The sequence below is a fragment of the Augochlora pura genome, chromosome 3, assembly GCF_028453695.1.
Source record: "Augochlora pura isolate Apur16 chromosome 3, APUR_v2.2.1, whole genome shotgun sequence".
NCBI classification, from domain to species: domain Eukaryota; kingdom Metazoa; phylum Arthropoda; class Insecta; order Hymenoptera; family Halictidae; genus Augochlora; species Augochlora pura.
This window is the reverse complement of record NC_135774.1, coordinates 9,640,038-9,657,011: the sequence shown is the minus strand read 5'-3', so window position 1 is coordinate 9,657,011 and position 16,974 is coordinate 9,640,038. Positions and strand designations below refer to the sequence as shown.

Here is a 16,974-nt window from a genome sequence, read left to right as displayed (position 1 = left end):
CGAAACTATCGAGTGTGGGCCAATTAGCCGGCGCAATAAAATTTTTGTTCACGTGTTGTCTGGCTAGGATGCGTGCACCGCAATCACCGTAAAAGATGACTTAATCGGCATCGACGCTAATTGATATCCCTACTTGCATCGCGTTTTCGAATTAGAAACGCAAACCCGGCGAAATGCTAATTAACATTTAATCCGATATTTCCGTTCGCGTATCACCGTGCCGCGCGGGTCGTTTTATTCGATTTAGAAGCGAGGGAAAGCAGCGGAGAAAATTTTACGAGCGATATCGCCGGCGATAGAAGCGCCACTGTACGAATCTCCGCCGATTGCACGGGCTGCAACCGAGTTACGACCGTAGGCATTATTAGTCTAATATCTTAATTTAATTCAATTTACTTCAATTCAATTCAATTCAATTAAGTTCTACCCAGCTCAATTAAATTCGAACCAATGCATTTCACTTCAATTTAATTCAATTTAATTCAATTTAGTTTAGTTTAATTTAACCTAATTTAAACTAATCTGATCTAACTTAATTTACAATTTACAGGTTTACATTAACAGAAACAACACTTAACTTAGGTACGTTGAATAGTAGATGAATCAGTTTTCATTTTTGGAATTTATTGAAGGAAATATGAATAAATACGATTGTATTAATATCTCGTAAAAGACAAATTTGAATGGGTTAGAATCATAATGGTGTAAATCAGATTTTTCTTATCATGAGAAATAAGAAGTGACATTGTTTACTGACTAAATATATTGTTAAGATAATTAAGATAATTTACAATTAATTTATAGTGACTTTATAATTACTTTCACTCGCCCTTTTAAGTCTTTTCACTCGTCAAAAATATGACTTACACCACTATGATATTATAGAAATGTTTAATGCCGCCTTGAAGTCGCCACTCGAGTGCCCAGTCTTTTTACACAACAAACGCAGATACATTTACAATATATACCTGTTAAATTGATTCTCCAAATCATATTACAAGTCGAAACATCCATAGAAACGCGATGTACGATTTCAACTAGGCAGCGTTGTATGCAAAGAACGGGGTAGAGAAGGGGGGGAGGGGGCAAGGATGAGGGCAGGGAGGAACTGTTAGAACGTAACGATGTTGTAATAACTTCCCGACAAGTTCGATATACCTCCGGCAACGGTCCATCGGCTGCATTACGGGCTCATAAAACGCGATGCTGTTTCTCCGTTGCATCCGCCGCGGCGGTTCCCGCTTTTACGAGGCAAATGAAGAATCATAGGATCGCCGCGCGCCGCGCCGCGGTCTCCCTTTTCTCGGCCGTTGTTGCGTCGTTTAGGTTTAGGCGAGCCGCGGCTTCCTCCTTCTGCGTATCCATTCCGAGACAAGCCGCGAGCATGCTCGTTGGGAAATTACGGCGGAAAATCTTACGAGCGAACCGGCGCGGTGCGTCGGAAGTTGCAGCATCTTTTCAACGAACAAGAAGAAGAAGAAGAAGCAGAAGAAGAAGAAAAAGGAAGCGCGAAACGGTGTCCCGAACCTTCCGGCGTTAACGAATGCGAATCCGCTGGTTCTCGTCGTTGGCGAAAGAAAGCCTAAAATTACATGCAACCAGGATGAACCAGATTGTAACACCGTGTCGAGATAGGCTATAGGTAAGTCTCTAATAACTAATTGTGTAGGGACGTAAAGAAGCCTTGATAATTCCTGGAGCATGTAGCCGAGCAATTAAGGTGTAACGTTTCGGAGTTCTGGTCGTAAACAACGCGGGCAAAGTAGCGGAACCGCCGCGGCTCGGTTCCGCCCGTCAATTGTTACCAATTGTTGCCAATCAGAGTAATACGTGTCATTATGGCAAGAAGGTTAGCAGCAATGTGCTCCGCGTGGCCGTGTACCGATCCGATTGCGTCTCGTTCCGCGCGCCATGTTAATTTGCCGATAATTGTGCGCGCCGCTCGTCCGACACGCGTGCTGCCCCGGATTAATACATTTTATAGCGGAATCGCCGTCGGGCCTCTTAATCGGGCGTCCCTATAGACGACGGCGGATACATTGTTGCGCGGCGCAGAAGCGGCGCGCGACGAGCGTAGACATCGATTAAAGTTAATTGCCGGGATACAAAAAGATCATTCTTCCTTTCAACGCCTCCTAATGGCCGCTGTTCAGCTACCCAATTTGATTGAAATTAACACACCGCGTCTAATGATACGGCGCTCGAATTTATAATCCAGAGATCCGGTGCTTCCGCTCGTCCGCTTTCGGCGCCCGCTCGACGACCATCGACCGTGTACATACGTCGTCGCGCGTTCGACGTTGTCCCACGACCGCGTTCCTCGCGATTCGATCGAGCTGCGCGTCCGCCAATTTCGCGGACGATCCGCTCGATTTTTTCCATTTCGCGTGGCTACCTTCGGGCGAAGCTGATTGGCGTATACGTTGCATAGTTTAACCGAACCGGTGAACAGCGCCGGATGAAAAACGACGCGAAAGTCGCGATGTATCGTGCTCCTTGCGAAGCCGGAAAAAAAGAAGCGAACGAGCGAGCAGCAGTGGTAGAAGACGAAGAATAAGAAAGAGGAAAGAAGAAGGAAAAGAAGAAGAAGAAGAGGAAGAAGAAAACCAATGCGTTCGTGCATCGCGTGGCAGAAACTGAACCAACCAGTGGCCACGCCTCCTTAGACAGCCGCCAGCCAACAATTAAGATTTGATCGGCAAAAATGGTCGAGGCAAAATGGCGCTGGCCACTGAATACGTAATGTCCATGAACGAGGCCTGGTCGACCTGCTGGCGGAACCGCCGCAACACGTGCTTCCTCGCATCCGGACTACAGTCAGCCTCGCAGTTATGATTAGAGGGTAACTCTGCAGCTTTAACATCGGCTCTTGTGTTTGGATACAATCTCGGCCGGCGTGGTAACGTTGTTGCAAAAGTTGCACGGCTTATCTCCGCCGCCGCCGCCGCCGTCGTCGTCGTCGAAGTCGTCGGCACGGTCGACGACGCGGCCGCCGTATCCCGACGATCGCGTCGTTGCGCGTAACCATCGTTTGTTTTAGTAATATTATTTGCGATAAAATAGATCGCGGGAAGCGAGCGTGAGGTGCACTCGGAGACCGGGCCTGGCCGCCGAGTCTCGGGCGCCTGTTCGCAGGCAGCTGTCCGTGCATCCGTGCAAACGGGTCCGCATGGGAAACTCCGCCGCGAGCGACGCGTCGCGACGGTTCCGTTCGCGGCTGCGAAATTGCGAGCAACGTCGAGCGGAAAACATCGGAGGAGACCAGCCGCTGAATATTCACGACTGGAACAAGCAGATGCGGATCCAGTCATAAATTATAAATCGCGTCCACCGATTCGAGCTTGCGCCGACGCGGTGAATTGCACGACTCCGTCGGCCTCGCCAGCATACCTTTTCCTCGTTTCCCCCTTTTTCTCCGTGGTACCGAGGAAGAGTCTCGGGACTGGATTAAAATTGCAGGAGCGATTTCGCGAACTCACGATATCGGCGAAAATGCAGCCGAGGCTCTAATCATGGCGGATACACGCCGCGCGGTAGCTACCACCACGTTTTACCCCTTAACTCAGGACTCTCATTACACTAATGTCCCACCAATCACGGACCCTCCGCCGTCCGCACCCTCTTTCCCTCTTTCTCGTGCCCTCCCCCCAACACTTTTTTCTCGATCACTCGAATCAGAATCATGCAAACGGACGCGAAGGTAACGTCCGCGCGTCGCCGCGCGCTCGCCGTCCACGCTCGCAAAGAGAGGAGCCCTTCCGGTTTTAGGGGACAAGTGCCGGGGAAACGACTCCGCCGGTGGCTCGTAACGCGTTATACTTTCGAGGAAACCGGCACCGCCGCAACCACGCGTTCGATCCGTTAATGAGCCCGTTACGTATTAATTTCACGATTTTACGATTTGAGACAGCCGAAATGGAGGCGCGTCCCCGCGTAGAACGCCGGTCTTTTGCGGCGTTCAAACGTTGCAACGGCCCATCGGAGTCTTTAACAGGGTACTTCGTGAAATAGCCGAAGAAATGCTCTTTAGCATACCGGCAGGGCCAACCGTTAAGGCGGTCGTTAAGTTTATGGGGGAGCGCGAGATGCGAGAGGTTGGCAATTAGATGCCTTCTGTGAACACTGTGATCTTCGCCACGCGAAACAGAACGACCGTAAGCGCGGAGAGGAGAGCCCGGCTCTCTCGAGTCCAGTCTCTTTAGAAGGTGCACTCTTCCACGGCCAGACGAGCAAATTGAAATACAAAAATCGCTTTGCTCGTGTTTCGCCGTGCATCGCGTCGGCTTTCTTGGCCCGACGTTATTCGAGAAGAATCCGCGAAGATTCACGGCAAATTCGCGAACGTTGGCAAACGTTCGCACAGAATGCGCATCGCGTTCGAAAAGCATTCGCGCAGTATTCGCGTTATGTTGTCAGCACGGTTAGCTTCCTTAAATCTGCGCCAATTAAATAGGTTATATTTCAAAATCTTTAAATGCCATGTAATCGCTCGTTTCACTCGTGAATCGACGCGTAGGGGAGAACAGCGTAATTGCGATCGCCTAAGCAAGAATGCAAATGAAACGAAAGCCGAGTAACAAACACGTTTGTTTATTAGTTATAAATACAGTTTAACTATTCATTCGTGAGTTACGATAATCAATGGTGATCAAATATTAAAAGAAATGTACTTTTAATGTAACATTGTAATGTTGAATAAATTAATGACATTGGATAACATTATTCATTGCAGAGCTTGTAAAGATAGAGTATAGACGTGTCTCTGCCACTACTGTAGTTTTTATATATCTACAAATTATATTTGTGACACTGTAGTACGTTATAACAATGCAATAAATTGAATTGTTTGAATTATCCAGTGCAGCTTCAAGTTGTTCTGACTGTGTCTGTATATTGTTTATTGCAAATTGTGCGATCCAGTCGAAATTGTGGAATTCTTGAATAATATCGTGGCAATTGAAAGCAATTAAGCAAATGAGTAAACTATTCAAGAGAAAGATATTTGTATATGTTTTGGAGTAATAATAATTGTTCGAGATTGACCTTCCCAATCAATTTGTGGTTATACCATGACGTAATCAGAATAAAAAATACTTTATTTTAGAAATTTGAAACGTGAAACAAAAAATTTGTTAATGCTAAAGTCTTGTTCGGATCACGCTTATCACAAATTATACAAGTCTCTCTCAAATGTATTCACTCTCACTGTAGAAGCTACAACCTTTTGCACTCGAGTGGTGACTCTAAAACACCTTTAAAATTATTATATCACAAATATTAATATATATTATATTATCAGAATCTAAATTTAGAAAATTGTTAAAATTGTATCTGTTATTTGAGTTATAAGAGATAATTTCATATAAAGAAAATGTATATTATGTTATAAAACGGAAATAATATATCATAACAAAAATATTTTAAATTTACAGTTAAAATGATTTCGAGTATAAAGAATTAACGTCACTAATTTACATATATTAGATGCAATGCAACTTCAAGTTTCAATCGAATTTATCTCGAGTCGCATGTGCTGCTTTTGTTTCACGTTTTTTGCCTGACACTGAACATGTCCGGAACCTGTCGATCGGCAATCGAACCTATTCGTTTCTCTTTGTTAAAAGGCTGAAATAACTGTGTTTTGGATTACCCCACGCTCGCAATTACCCCACTCTCCCCTATCACTTACATTACTTACGTCGCTGTCCTCTGTTGACGATATACATACGTGATCCGGGCATCTATTTATCTAGCAACTTATCTCTTCGCTTCCAACTGTTCGCATATATCTAATTCTGCTTTTAGAACCCTCGGTCTCGTTCGTCACATTCGAAAGTTTTTTTTTTTCTACTATTGATGCACTCCGCACTGTCTATAATTCTCTGATTCATTCCATCCTTAAGTATGGTTCAATCAAACGGGGTCCTTATGGTAACAAGCACTCGGCGTTGATCGAAGGGTTCAGCACAAGTTCCTCGAACTGACGTATAACACTGAGTCGCCTATTTCTATTGATCATCATAATTATGAGCCTACGCCGACAGGAATGATACTCTCTGCTGTATAAATTGAACAACAATTTCATTTTTTGTTCGGACATTCTTGTAAAGTTAGATATCTACGTGTTGACTCGACGTCTTGGCAAACATTTTTTTCTTTTAGCAGAATCATATTATATGCAAATTTTATTATTATATTATATTTTATGAGTATCTTTTCTCTTTTTTCTCGAGTTTTTACATTTAAACTTTTCAAATTCACGTTTTTGTATCGCTGCTACATTAATGTTATTTTTTATGATTGTAACAAAGGATTTATCTTATCGATAGATACAGTTATTATTATTATTATTATTAATAATTGCAATATTTCTCTGTCCACTCGTCAAATGTATCCTATAACTATTATAGTTTGATGCATGTGCTTAAGTGATGATACTGTATGTTTCTCCGTGCTTTGTCTTCTTATTTAGACTATTTTACCATAACCACGTGGATCGAAGTTATAAATCTAGTAAAGCATATTTTACATATACAAAAATAGATTATTTAACACATTTTGTACACGTTACATCGAGCTTTACGTATACGATCATCAAGAGAAAGCCACTAAAGTTTGAAAAAATTCGCGATTCAGAAATAGCACAATATTCTGAAATCTGACAACAAAATTTTTCTAACAAGTACATAACGACTATTTTTCGATTTCAGATGGATACGCAATGCGTCAACCGCACGTCGAAGGATCGTGGCAGGAAAAGGTCGCGTGGACCTTTGGAAAAATTCCTCGTCCCACCGGCACCGACATCACCTTGGAATAATCGCGCCGCCTCGAGCGTAACGCGATCGAACCGAGTAATTGCGGATACGCTGCTCTGCAACTTGGTAGCGGTTGTTCGGGAATTACTTTTCCTCTCCGGCGAGGATATGAATTTTTCATGCGTCAAGTACGCTTGTCGCCCGTCTTCCGCGTGTCACCGATCGCTGCATAATGGATTTCGAGCGAAATCGTCGGCCGACCGGTTGCTTCTATCGGCAATAATTGCTCCGGCTATCTCGCGCAACGACTAGAAAGAATCTGAAAGGGGAGTGAAAGAGAGAGGGAGAGAGAGAAAAATAAAGAGAATGATAGAGAGAAAGAAAGAGAGTGAGAATGATAGAGAGAAAGAAAGAGAGTGAGAAAGAGAGAGAGAGAGAGAGAGAGAGAGAGAGAGAGAAGGCAGCCAGAGGGAAGGGTGCAAGAAGGCGAAGGCGGTTTCTATCCGCGCGGTGAAAATGGCGCTGGAAGAGACGACCGAAGGCAATACGGCTTCGACTATGGAAGGCTCGAGAGAGCAGCCAACCACTTATCATTAGCCGCATCTTCCACCGAGCAGTCAGGGTAATTGTTTCCTCCGGTTTATAGTTTTATTCCGACTCACCGGCGCGATGATATCTCTCCTCGTTTTATATTCCTCGAGGCTACATCAGAGAAACCAGCATGGCCGTCCTCAGTTCTCTGCCTTTCTTTCCGGCGATCTCGCCCGTTCCATTTTATCCGTCGCTCTCTGCCCGCGAAACCCCGTCACCATTTTCGTTTTCTCCGGCGCGGCGGGCCGGTCTCCGCGGCGGCGTTTCCCCGCCGTGAAATTCAAAACGCTACCAAACGAACGCTGCCAGGCTGTTCGGAGAGTTCGTTGCGTGTCTAGAGGGGATGGTCCCTAGGAGGGAGCGATCTCGGAGGTGGAAGGAAAAAGCGAATCTCTTTAATGGCGCGCCATCTTCGCGAAAGGGGTTGGCTCGGGTTTGATGGTAGCATTAGCCTCGCCTAGTCGCGCGATATGGAAATATCCGAGCCGCGTATAATAACATGGCATCGGTCGGTTCTTTTGGTAAACGGCGACGAAGAACTGGACGCAAAGTATTTTCGTGGAAACCGACGGCGGCGACCGGGCGGTGGTGGCTGCCCGGCATACTCGTTTTGCTTGGAAATTAAGAGTCTCGCGTACGAGGGCGGCGCTGGGAACGGGGCCTATCGTTTAAGCCGGATCTCCATGCGAGATTACTGCCCCCGGGGGTGGCAGCGGAGCACACAGCGCGGTGGAGGTGGTAGTGCCGCTGACGATGCCGATGCCGGTGCCGATGTTGGTAGTTGTGGCAGTTTACTCGAAAAGGCGGACCCTTAGGGCTCCCCACCCATTCATGATCACTGCCGGAGTTGTGGATAGAACGGATTCGCGTCGTCTCGAAAACAGAGCCAACCCTTGATCGGCGACCGCAGGAATGCGTGTTTTGCGGAAATTTCCTCGGAACTCGTTTCGCCGACTTCGAAGCATCGCGTTGTTCCGCGAACGAGATTCTCTTTCGTATTTTCCGAGCGAAGGTTTCACCGTGGTCCTGCGAGAGAGAGAGAGAGAGAGAGAGAGAGAGAGAGAGCACACGCGTCGGAAAGCGTGTCACCCTCCTGCATCTTTGGGGGTGTGTCGGGGGCGTGAGAATTGCAGCTGCACTCGCACACGAGCGTTTTGTTTGTCGCGTACGCGTGCAGTTGAAAAGCGTCGACAGAGAACTACCCATTAATCCGACGTTCAGAGTTTTCCATGGATCGACGTTAGATGCGGCACCTCATTTTTACGAACACAACAGTGTCAACTGCAATGCCTCTTTGTCGAAGAGGAAACGTTTCTTCGAGACTCGTTTGATGTTCTAGTTACTTACTCTGACTATGCATGCTGTTTCAGGGAGCGAAATAAAGCAGATGCGGGGAAGCGGGTACTTGACGAAGCTGGAGATAAGGAAACCAAGTTCTTTAACACGTGGATCCAAGAGCATAAATATATTATTATATTTCATAATATTTGATCGTCTCGTTCTGTGACAAATAACTGAAATTTTTCTAACCCCTTGCACTATAATAACGAGTCACACTTGTAATAAAGATTGCGTGGAAGATCTACTAAATATGAATATTATTAATTTTTTCTAAATTGAAATCAAATTGAATTCTTTTGTTATCAAAGTCTAGGAATGAAACTAAATAAAGACAATGCAAGAAACAAAAATCATCTGGCCATATTAAGGGAAATATTAAGGACGAATATGTGCTAATCAACGCAGCGTGAAAGGAGAAGTAGTGCAAGGGGTTAACACGCGGATCCCAGAGAATAAATATATTATGATTTGACCATCTCGTTTTGTGACAGATAATGAAAATTTTTCTACGCTGCGTTAAGGTCTTAAAAATTGCGTTCAAAGAGAATTGATAAATAATGAGATAAATATATCATTTTTTAAAGATTCCATTAGTTGGACGAACAGAGCAAATCATTATGATTTAGCTAATTTATGACATAGAGGAAACCTATTACAGAGTCTCAAGTGTCAACACGGTCATCCAGAGGAATAGTTGGACAAAAAAGTTCTTTTTCCTTCATTCCATTGATGAATTGTTAAGCAAACCGCTTATTATAACACTGTTTAGCACGTACAAAACACTTTACTGTACTTAGTGTCGTAATTATATACAAGTAGACTGCAGGTTTTTATGCAACATGAAAAATTGATCGCGCTAATTACAAGTTGCAAGATTTCTTTCTCATGTTTACATATATTTTATTTGTGATAAATGCAGAAATTGCGCAGTCTAGTTACAGGGATTATCATCGGTTCCTGTTTAGAATATATAAATATAGATACCCCGACGTTTTATGCAAAATAAAAAAATATTTGCTTTAGTTGCAAGAAGTTGTTATTGCAGAGAAATTTATTCCTTATTTTACCGAGTTCAACGAGTTGCAATGATTATAATATTATCTTTAAATTCTTCTACTTTTTTCAGTATCCATTTAGTTAGGCGAAATTTAAAACAATGAGAATGTTAAAAGAATTTAAGGTTACCTATACATTAATTTCATCTCACGAAAATTATTTAAGAAAGAAGACAATTTTTATTTAATTCATATTTATTGTAATTGATAAAGATCACTTTTATTTTACATAAAGATCCACTATCATAAGCGTACCGCGGATATTTATGCAAAATCAATTCAGGAAAAACATAAATTCAGTAGAAATAAATTGTTCCTTCTCGTAATCTTGACAAATCGAAAACATTTACGACGACGTTTACGCGTTTGTGATAAAAGACGGGTCCTTTTCGTAATCTTGACAAATCGAAAACATTGTGACAAATTGTTCTTACGTCTTCGCAATTTTACATTTCAGCGACTCATCTTTTGTCGCAAGCGCATAAACGTCGTCGTAAATATTGTCGTACAAAACAACGTGCATGTCGCTAATAACCCCGAGGACAGAGTTTCGTACTATAATAAAGCGTAACTACAAATTCGAACAAGAGTTTTAGCATGATATTGCGGAATACAAAGCTACGACTACATATTTAAGCTGCATGTTTAATATTAAACCACTTCTGTTCGAGTTCCCTATCTCTGTCGGCGACACATGCGACTCGTGCGGGGGCACGCCCGTCGACACCCACCTACCTAAGCCATCACAGCCCCTAAACAATAAACGGCGTCGTTCGAAAGAAGAATAACGAATCGCCCAGCCACCCCATTAGCCGAAGAATCGCCTATTAGAGCGGCGCGGGGGGAGGGGCAGGTTTTCGGGCGTCGGTGAAAGGGTCTCGAGTGACAGGAAGAGCCAAACGAGAGAGCGACGCCGCTCTGTTTTCAGGAGACTTCCGGATCATCGGACCCGTCTTTGAACTCGAATCTGGAGTTCGGGGAACGAGTTTCCGGGATTCGGTTAAGATCTACGCTATCCGAAAGCAGCAGCTTTCATCGGCCGGCCATATAGGATACGCCGCTTTCGAAATCGGAGGGGCCGGTATCGGATGATCGATCTCCTACCAGAAGGATTTCTAGCCCGCGAATCGGCTCGATAATGACTGGCGTCGTGGATCACAATGGTGTCCGATGGAATCGCGCGTGCGATCCGAACGCGTCGGCGTTTATCGGCAGATGGTGTCCCGAGAAAGCCATGTGTACGGCTAATAGTCGTAGAAAGCAATTCGTTCTCGCAACACCGCCGACCGTCTGATCGTTGCGAGGCGGCCGCCCGGCACAATCGGGAAGCGGTTAAAAATCACCGTGAAATCTTTACGGCATAGGACAATTCCGTAAGGTGATATATGCTTCCCGCGGGATAAAAATCCTACACGCCCACCAGGAGCCGCTTTTCGCCGCGTCTCCTTACAATTTCATTATGTCGGGTGTCCTCGTTGTGCGCGGGATCGCCGGCAAGACGGAAACTTGTGTTACGAGCCTGTTGCCAGTCCTTTGAAAAGGGAAGCCGAGGAAATCCGGCACAATGACGGAAAGACCGGACGCTCGTCACGGAAATCTGCCGTCACAATGGACACAGGCGAGCGTACTCAGTGGCCTCCGATCGAACGCTACTGTTACCATTACGGCATTCATCGGCGATGGCCGAGACATCGATTCACAAAGGTCCGACACACTTTCGAAGCAGGGATCCTAACCAACACGTAACCCAAACTGTAACCCGGTTACTACTAAGAGGCTGCAATAAGCCGGTTATTGACAGGCATCTTGACCACTCGCGAGTTAACGCGGTCTTTGCACAACTTTGGAGCTGTTTTCTCTCTGAGAGCTGTTCGAGTACTCGCAAAACACGTGTCGGGGTATTACTCGACTCGAATAATCGATCTAAATTGAGGACTTGAAATATTAGGTGGTTTGAAAGAATCGAGTAGCTCGAAAGAAATCGAGTAGTTTGAAAGTAAACGAGCAATTGGGAAGCTTTCAAGCAGTCATTACGATCGAGCACCTTGAGTTATTCGAATAAGCGGTACTTTGTGTACGATAAACATATTGCATATATTACTGCTTTATTTTAGATATTTTTCATTGTTCTTGGATATTTTCACAAGGCTTTGCGAATATTTTAATAGTGCTATTAATGCTTCTTTTCTCTGTATGTATAAACAATATACATAACATATATTTCTCTTTATTTTATCATCTTCTTCTGCATACTTTTTCCTTTTTATTCTCATTTTTGTTTACTTTATTTTAATTCTTTTATTCTTAATGTATAACCTTCTATAATAGAGATGATAAAAGTTCTAGATTTTTATTAGTGTATATTGTATCCTTTTTACTGCCAAAATATATGATAAAATATCCAGAAACATATGCGATTTCCTAGGATCGTTCGAATTGCTCGAACATTTAAGTATTCCGACAGCCTTAATTACAATACTTTGCATTAGTTAATCGAGTTGCAGTTAATATCGTTCGAATCAAAGGAAAGATTTGTTTGAACTGCTTTCGAATCAAAGGAAAGATTTGTTTGAGCCGTCTCGTAAATAAGAGTAATTAGAAACCATAAATAGCCCGGTTTCCTTATCACTAAACCTATCATGTCGGTCACTTTGACCAGCTTCGCACTTTTCACCTTAAGATTGGCGACATAAAGGCTCGATTATTAGAATCAATTGAATAAAACTCTCAATACGAGCATACAATATAACATAAATGGTGAAATATCTAAATAAATTCAGTCTTGTCATTCTTAAAAGACAACACAGTTATATTTATTGTTCAGTAGGTTTAGCGATAACATTAACGTAATTTTAACTATAGCAATAGCGGGCTAGGAAAAATTTATTTTTATAATAGTAAATAGACTGTAAATATTATCTTTTCATTTAATACAGAATTTGGCGAAGAAACTTCTTTTTCAAATACTAGTTACATATGGATTTTACGTAGTTAAATATATTTCAAATGCTATTTCCATATAACTATTATTTCGAAAACAGATTCTTTGCTAATTCCGTATTACATGAGAGATTAAAATTACTACCTCGATAATCTATTTTTTCCAACCTCGAATAATCGGTAACAAGATCGGATTACCTAATATTATATAATCCACTACAAAATCTAGTTAGATGGTATTGTATATGTTGGTATATTATTATTTGAGGCGTGGATAACTTAACACATTACCGACGGGAAACGAGATTTCTCGTGTTCCAATGCGTAAAGGAACTCTTGCTTTAAAAAATACCATACCGTGCGTAAATTACTAAACTTATTTGAAAAACTGCTTTTATAATACTTTAGTTACAAGACATAATTATATATAGTTATAAAATTAACCCCTTGCGCTATAACAACGAGTCCGACTCGTGAAGAACATTTCGAATAGGACTGCCAATCGTTTCTATTAAAGTGAAACAAAATTTGAATCTTCTATCACTAAAATCTGGGAATGAATGTAAATAAAGATAATCAGGAAACGAAAATCCTCTTCTTTCATCACGTAAATGATTAATAACGAAAAAGTGCTAAAGAACGCAGTTTTGGAGGATGTCGTAGCTCGAGGGGTTAATAAACATGTAGATTTCTAATTTCCTACAAGTACAATAAATTTTCTTTCAATTTTCCTCAGCTTGGGAATACAAATAGATAATTAGAAAAGAGTGAATACGATTATTCAAGCTTTGCGATTCGTTTTTATACTTGCCTATTGTTAACGATTATAGAAACGAGCCGGGAGGCTCGAATAATCGTATCTCCTCTTCCCAAATTGTCTACGTTTGTTTAAACGAATTTACTGTATTTGTTTCTCGGACTCTTATTGTATATTCAACAAATTAAACTAAGAGACAAAGGAAAGAAGATGTGTGCGAATGAGATACAATAGCTGGCACGTGTCGCAAATTCGAACATCAACTGTCTTTTATTTCACGTTCGGCTCCGTCGAAATCGAGTTATTTTATTTCCAAAAATAAGAACAGATGGCTATTAAAGTGGGTAAAATACGTGCACATAAACGAGTAAAGGGGTAGGCACTAAAAAAGTCAATACTATACAATATGTTATAGCGAATGACTATAATTTAAATATTACAACGAATGGCTCTATATTGAAGATTGAACTTGGAATGAGACTGTGACAATGTATCCGTGTTTAAAACTATACGCGACTGTGTTTAAAACTATACGCGACAGTGTTTATTATGTGTGCTATATCTATGACTATAATGTGCGAATTGTGCACGAAGGATGACGTTATTACTAGTCTCTTCCAATAGTATAAAACACTCAACAAAATTAGATTAATCGACATTGTAGTGCCAGTTCAACAACGCATTGCTGTATTATTCCGACTTATACTGTATACGTAAGTTCGATATGTAAGTCCTATAGAAGTCCGAGTTAGTTCCAACCTTGAAGAAGCCTCTCCGAGGGAGCCTCCCCGATAAATCCAAGGGTTTTACAATGCTACCGACAAACGCGCGTAGACGAGCATCCTCTCTGAATAATGAAACCGTGATTTCGCGTCAGTCATTGTTTCCCTGGGCCGCTAGGCAGTCGTATAATTAACCGCGCGCAGGAAGGATGCATAATACGCGAACAGATCTCTGTCGCTCGTTTACCGGAACACGGGCTATCATAGACTTATTATGTAGAGGCCCGCCCACGATCACGGACACGCGTGTTCGCGTATTTCGCATGGCGCTGGCCCGATGGACGGCGAGGAGCGCCGCCGCAGAGTGGCCGTCGACGGGAGTTCGCGCGCCGCGCCGCGCCGCGCCGCGACGGTAGCCGGGGTATTCCGCGGTGCGTGCAAAATCCCATAAAATCGTAGGCATCCTCCGTGGCCGCGTGCAAAGAGCACGTTAATGCACGACTCGTTAGGCTTCTTGCGAGCCGGCAATTATTAACGCGCACCACGGCCCTTTCGCTGTCGTCCAGTTTTTCCGTGGCCGCGATTTTACGGAGGGCCTCCACGAACCTTTCAGTCGCGCCCGCGCCCGTATCCTGCTTCATTTGCGTCTTTAATCGCTCGCGACCGGAGTAATTACCATTATTTGCCGAGCGAAAATAAAATCCTACGGCCGGTAATGAGGATTTTGTATCGGGGGGCCCCGGCGTGGACGGCGCGAGCTGCCCCACGTTTATATCTGCATCATCGTTCGGACGAGCGAGCGTCGGGAAGGGTTTCGCCCGTCGACGGACGCGGCGCGGGTCGGTGCGGGCCGGCGCGGCCCGACGGAAAAAACTTGGCCGTTTTCTTGCCGCATCATCTTGTAAAATGTGCTTAAATCTCGCCGCGGACGGTCTATCGCGTGCTGTCATTAAAATCAGCGGCCCCTCTCCCTCTCCCGGCCGTCTCGCGCGGATAATTATAGGCGAGGCCATCGAAATGGCAAACAAACGCGACGCGTTGTAAATTTCCATCGAGCAGCGCGATAGGAAAGCGCCGGGGCGGCCGGGGCGGCCGGGGCCACGCGATTAAAATCGCCGTTACGCTGAAAAACAGCTCGCAAAAGGACACGGTCGGCCGTTTTACGGTTGTTCCGAGTCTCGTCGGCGCGGCGATGTCTCAATTAATGAACCCTCGGCGAATTCGTTTACGAGACCGTCTATCCTCGGCGGCCTCTAGCATCGATTCGATAACGAGGCCCGCGTCCGGCACGGCGCATCGAAGATCGGGAGCGATATTAATCTCGCTAATAGGATGCACCGGGATAACCGGGAGATCTCTCGAGTCCTGGTTGCGCAGCGCGGCCAAGACAGAGAGCTCTCTCCGTTCGAATCGCCCCGTGGAATGGGCATACATGTACGCGGCATCGATTGCAATCTTTCGGCGATTCGTAGCCGGCTCGGCGATAGCTCATTACAGGAGGGGCATAATGCGCATTAGCCAGCAGGGAGGTTCTGATCCGTATTACCCTTGGCTCTCCGGCGAGCGGGTTCGTAACGAAGGTCGGGGCATTCGGTCCGGTAATGACGAGGCCAAGATCGTAAATTACGGCTGCGAGTGGAACGGAGATCCAGCGGGGAAAGAGCGCGCGAGCCTCTCCGATTGTCGATGAAAGGGAAGTTAGAGAGCCGGAGCCGTGTGGCTTGGCATCGGTCCGCGTTCGCGCTCATGCTCGCGCCGCATGGCCCGGCTCTCTGCGGGTTGCTGCCGCGGCACCCCGGTTTGCGGCTGTACGTTGGGAACGCAGTTTGTCTTATCGTCCGTCATCTAGCAATGGCGAGAGGAGCATTGCTTTACGACTAATGGACTTGCACCGGTAAATCACCGAGCACAATACGCGACCGGGCCTGTGCAGAATTTACGAGGGACCAGCCGCATCGATCCTCTCGTCCTATAAAAGATCCGGACGGTCAAGTCGAAAGTGGATTCCGGCGCGTTTACAAGTTCCCGGGGATAATGCACGGCGAAGCGACTGCTCCCTTTCGATACGATCTCTTCGCCGTGGTCTCTCCTCTTCCCCGCCGGTGAATCCAACGGCGCCGTAAATCACGGTGAACGCGATACCGCGTCGGTGTTTCTTAACACCTCGTCAATGACGAGCGCGCCGCTCGATGACGAGGATTACGGCCGTGCTAACTTTACGATCCCGATGAATGGCCCACGGTTCGCCGGTGCACGGTTTATAGAATACGCCTTCGTGAAACGGAACGAGCGCGCGCGCGCGAGAGAGCGCGCGCGAGAGAGAGAGAGAGAGAGAGAGAGGCCGGGGCCCCGAATAAAAGGAGCAACGAATTCGCGTGCGGGTTCGCGTACGCGCGTACCCCTCCGAACGATTTTAGCAGCGTTTCCATAAAGTTATACGCGGCGATCGCGATCGCGCTCGCGCCAGCCAGCCTTATAATCTCCGGCAACGTTTGTCCGGGGAATAATAATACCAATCACCGGCCCGAGATTTCATTTGCTAAGTTCGAAAGTTTCAATTACTGCACGGCGAACGTCCATCAATTTACGGTTGCAGCATTACCGGCGTCGGACGATCCCGGATGCAACGGGAGATGCTTTTCGATCCAGGCGCGATCTCATCTTAAAAAGCACTTTCGATACTGCAGAGCGAAAGGCACTTAGGGAACGCCTCGGGTACGCCGTAATGGTAATAATAACGTTATCGAGGTTTTGTTCAAGGAGACGATAAATGTTTAGCGACGGACGGTTACGGCCACGTAAACAAGGAT

The 16,974-nt window shown here is 44.9% G+C and overlaps 1 long non-coding RNA gene across 1 annotated transcript; it reads left to right on the top strand.

Annotated features, from left to right (window-relative positions):
* The first annotated feature begins 1,372 nt into the window (after nucleotides 1-1,372).
* LOC144478915 (uncharacterized) lies at nucleotides 1,373-8,829 on the top strand. Its single transcript, XR_013495419.1, has 3 exons — nucleotides 1,373-1,642; nucleotides 6,711-7,380; nucleotides 8,720-8,829. It is a non-coding gene; the product is annotated as an uncharacterized LOC144478915 (long non-coding RNA).
* The last annotated feature ends 8,145 nt before the right edge of the window (nucleotides 8,830-16,974 follow it).